At 34.6% G+C, this 4,489-nt stretch overlaps 1 pseudogene; it reads right to left on the bottom strand.

Annotated features, from left to right (window-relative positions):
- Nucleotides 1-3,945: 3,945 nt before the first annotated feature.
- On the bottom strand, nt 3,946-4,043 carry LOC111816638 (annotated as a pseudogene).
- Nucleotides 4,044-4,489: the final 446 nt, after the last annotated feature.

The following is a 4,489-nucleotide window of genomic DNA, read 5'->3' as shown; positions in this document are numbered from 1 at the left end:
CCACAAATGTCAAAAGTACAAACTATAATTTTTTTTTATCTAAAATTTATTTTAATCCTAGACTGCTGCTTCAAAGTTTGTTTTAATGATGATGGAGATGTAAATGAGGCAAACTTTTATGTCTTCTTTGAATTCCCATGAGGAAATTTTTGCTTGGTTTCAAGTGGTTGTATTTTGTTATGAATCATTAAGAATATTCCCACTGATCTGTGACATAATATTTTAATCCCACTGGAGTTTGAAAGTATAATTTATAATGCTGAGGTTAAAATACTGATTTCAAAACAGCATTAAAATTACATATAAAGATTCTATGAATTAAAAATAAGCCAATGAATTTATAACAAATGCTTCATGAATAGTAGAGAAATTATGTAAGAAAGTGACCTTCTTGTAGATGATTTATATATATCCAGAGAATTAGATAATGCGGATGATGGATTCAGAAAATGTCTTCTTTAGCCCCAGAGTATTTCTCTATTTCTACCATTTCCAAATGAAAAAACACCTCTTCTGACATTATATTTTTATTGCCCCTTTCTTCTCTTTTGCAGATCAAGTTATCTGACTTATTCATTTTGCCTTTGCTTTTTCTACACTTTACGCTTATCATGATGCACCTTTCTTGACTACTGCAGTGTTAATTTTCCTTTCTTGAAATATTTTGAAAGGTAAATAAATACTCTAAATCATTTTTTTCAAAATTCAGAAAATTACATTCTTCATAATTTAAAATATTACGTAAAATAACCAATGTCAGTTTTTCTCTAACTTTAATATAATTTATGACATTTTGCAGTTGTTCATATGAAAGTATCTGATAATAACACTGACAAAGAACACAATTTCCATAGATTTTTTATGCCAGTTTTTTCAGTATTACTCAATAAAATGATGCAAAATTTCAAAATAAGATGATTGGAAATTAAAAGTGATTAATATAGTGCATATGGTTACCTTCAAAGTACTTGTTCAGATTACTAGATATAGGGATACAAAATTGATCAAATAAACATTAACCATTCTTTTCAAAAAATCAATAGAAATTAATAATGCAATTGCCTTAGCTATCTTGTGTGTGTGTGTATTTTTTTCCTTTCCCCCTTCCTTCTCTCTTTTCTCCTTTTCCCCATTCCAGATTTTTCCCTTTTGAGCAGTTTCTTTCTCTTTCATAATATCTACTGCACATTTTGAATTTTATTTACTCTTTCAGTTTCTTACACTAGTGAGACAATATGATATTTACACATGCAGGTCTGATCTATTTCACTGTATTGCTGTCATACTTATGAGTATGGCCTCTAGTTGCATCTATTCACCTATAAAAGTCTTGAGTTTATCTTTCTTCAATTTTAAGTAATTTGAGTATATATAACTACAAGGAGCTAATGGCTACCATGCAGAATAGCACAGACAGATTATGAAGGATTCAGGTTTTCCTATTTAAGCATTGACCCCTCTAGAGTAATTCTAGCTCCATTTACCAATCTTTTAGTGAAGAAACTTCCAAAGAAATCTGGAGGAAAATGCATAGGAATAGCTCATTTAATTCATAAACTTATAAGATGAACTCTTATAAGATTTCATCTAAGCCAGTCCTTCCTCTTTGCAGAATTCCTTCCCCTATTCCTATTGTTATCTCTTCCCTTTTTTCAATTCCCACAGTAATTTATGCTTCTTTCATAGTTTTAAAATTCAATCCTGTATTGCTGTCATTTATGCACTTGACTTATACCCTGTTCTAGACACATTGAGGACAGAATTCAGAAATCTGGTTGATCTTTACACCCTTTAGAAGGCCTGAGTAGTAACTTAAACAATTACTGTTTAAGGGCTGGATGTATAAAGTGGCTGGATGTATAAAGTGCCCATCCTATGGAGGCTAATGTTCTGAAGATGACCATAACTTGGAGGTCCATCAGTCCCCACCAGATACCCAGAGCTTAGATAAGATGAATGACCTCAGTTTGGAAAGGTCCTCTTTGATTTCTGCTCACAAAGGGCTGTGGTGAACTCTGACTTCACATTCATTTAACATGGCCTTCCTCTCTGACCAGGTTGACTATTTCCTTTGCTTTGTTCTTTTTTTAAAAAATGTATTTGGTACAGGGTCTTCCTATGCAGCTCAGACATGGTGATCCTCCTGTTTTGAGCCTTCCCAGTGCTGGGATTACAGGTGTGTGCTGCCACGCCTGGTCACAGTGGCCAGCTCAGCATGCCTGGGGGCTGGGTCAGCATGGTATGTGCTGCCAGGGATTGAACCTTGGTCCCTGTGCTTGCCTGAGCAGGCTCTTAGTCTTTTGCTTTCTTCTCTTTCCTCCTTTTTGACAGTTTTGTCTCTAACACCATAGTTTTTTGTTGAGCCTTTGACTTCTAAAGCAAATTACTTCAGGTGGAAGTGCTATTGTCAACAAATTTATGTTTTCTTTTCCACAGTGTTACAGTAAACCAGCAGTGACATTAAGAGCCATTACATGAAACCCCATGCCATTCTCTTTATTATTCAGTCTGTTCCATGCTATTACCCATTTACTGTGTTTAAAGAACATTCTATAGCAGTTCTATAACTTGGTAACAATTGTGGTGTATTTGGAAAAGCAACCATTCAGTGAACTTTAAGTCACTGTTAGGATAGATAGGTGAATGCATACAACTGCTTAATAGCTTCTTTTAAGGGCTGCAGCATCCTGGGATTAAAAATTCGGTGAAATTTTCTTGCTGATTAACCTAACTGTTTCTGTTGAACATCTGCGTGCACAAAATTATCCATGCTGTATCCCTTTGACCTGTTTCATTTGAACTGTCTGGATGTGATTTTTTTTTTTTCTGCCACTAAATCTCAGTACAGGGTGTGAATCATAGCTGGGCGATGATAGGTAATTGGACAGGGAATTTACCAGGGGCATGAGAGCACCAGAGGTCCCATGTTCTCAAAGGAAAGAATTTTTTCAAAAAGGGAAAGTAATATTGGGAGGAGCAATTAAACAAAAAATTTTTCCTGAGGGCAGTAAATAGATTTTAAAAAGATATTCTGTTTTAAAAACAGGCCAAGTGTTTTCTCCCAAAGTACTTAAAATTACACAGACAAATAGTAAATCTCAGTATTTTTTTCAACATTTTAATTAATGCATCTTCTAAAAGCTCATGTTATAAGAATTGGATATATAAACAAATGTATCTCATTAACCGTGGGATACTTTGCCAGGTGGAATTCTTAGCTCTTCAGTAGCTGCAAATGTTCTGTGCTTGCTGACAGAATATAATTCTACAAAGTGAAGCTGGGTAAGTGACATTTTCTACCCCATCTCTTCTTTGAAGCTAGTATTCTTAGGTTATAAGATTATGCAAAGTAAAGAAGATGATATTTCTGTTCAGTAACAAGGTTTATTTTCCCATAAACATTATCCAAGTGTTTGCATTAAATAAAGAGCTGAAATAAAATGCACATTTGTTCCATAGAGTACATGCTACCCTGGTGGAAAGTGAATGGGAATTAAGAATTTGCCCAGTGGATTATAACATAAAATAGACAGAAACACACACTTAAGATTGATTCAACAGCTTTCTCAGTGGTTGGCATCGCTTCTGGAATTGTTGTGTTGAACAAAGTGAAGTAAGTGGTATATTGATAATATATTAAAGAACTTCATGTATGTTCCAATTTACCCAGTCAGTATTTGTGTAACTTTTCCACTAAAACTATTGATTTAGATTATTTAAAAATTAAATATTTTAGCACTATTAGCTATAAGCTTATGATACATACTGTAATGTCAAGAGAATTCCAAGTAGAATAGAAAATTTCTCATTGAATTTCATGGCACTGTCAAATAGAAAAATGCTGAGTTATATGAAAGATAAAGAATTTCACCTGGAAAATACATTTCTCTGAACTTACCTAGACTAGCTGATTCTCTCCCTGCCTTTATAGCTCCTTTCTCTTTATTTTGTTACTAGGAGAAATACTTTGCTCATAGTTTAAGAGCAGGGATTTGGTTAAATAGTTGCTACACTTGATCTTAGCCAAAAGGCCGAGAAGCGATGTTAAATAGTTGATCTAAGGACTTCATTTGGCCCCAACTTAAAATGCGTCTATGGTGACGCAGATGCTGAAAAAGCAGAATCTTAAGGATCATCATGGAAGCACCATCTCCAGATGTCCTGATGATACTCTGGAAATACTGTACCAAAAGAAACTTGAAAAAATGCTGAGTTTCCACAGGAGGGGTGATGAAGATGCTGAGGGATCTGGGCGATTATGGCTGCTTTCTTCAAGTAGGTATGAATGAATGGAAGAGAGAGATTACTTTAACATTGTTTCAATAAGTAAAATAGGACTCACAATTAGAAGACAAAGCTGCATTTGCCAGATTTCTTTCACTGGAGTGAATATCCAATGCCTACAATTTAAAGGAGGAAGGGGCTGGCAAGACAGCTCTTGCCTAAGCAAGCTAAGCATGGACCATGGTTTGATTTCCAGCACCACAAG

The sequence above is a fragment of the Octodon degus genome, unplaced genomic scaffold (assembly GCF_000260255.1).
Source record: "Octodon degus isolate 3935 unplaced genomic scaffold, OctDeg1.0 scaffold00036, whole genome shotgun sequence".
In the NCBI taxonomy this organism is placed as follows: Eukaryota; Metazoa; Chordata; class Mammalia; order Rodentia; family Octodontidae; genus Octodon; species Octodon degus.
The sequence above is the reverse complement of the archived record's forward strand: the minus strand, read 5'-3'. Positions and strand labels throughout refer to the sequence as shown.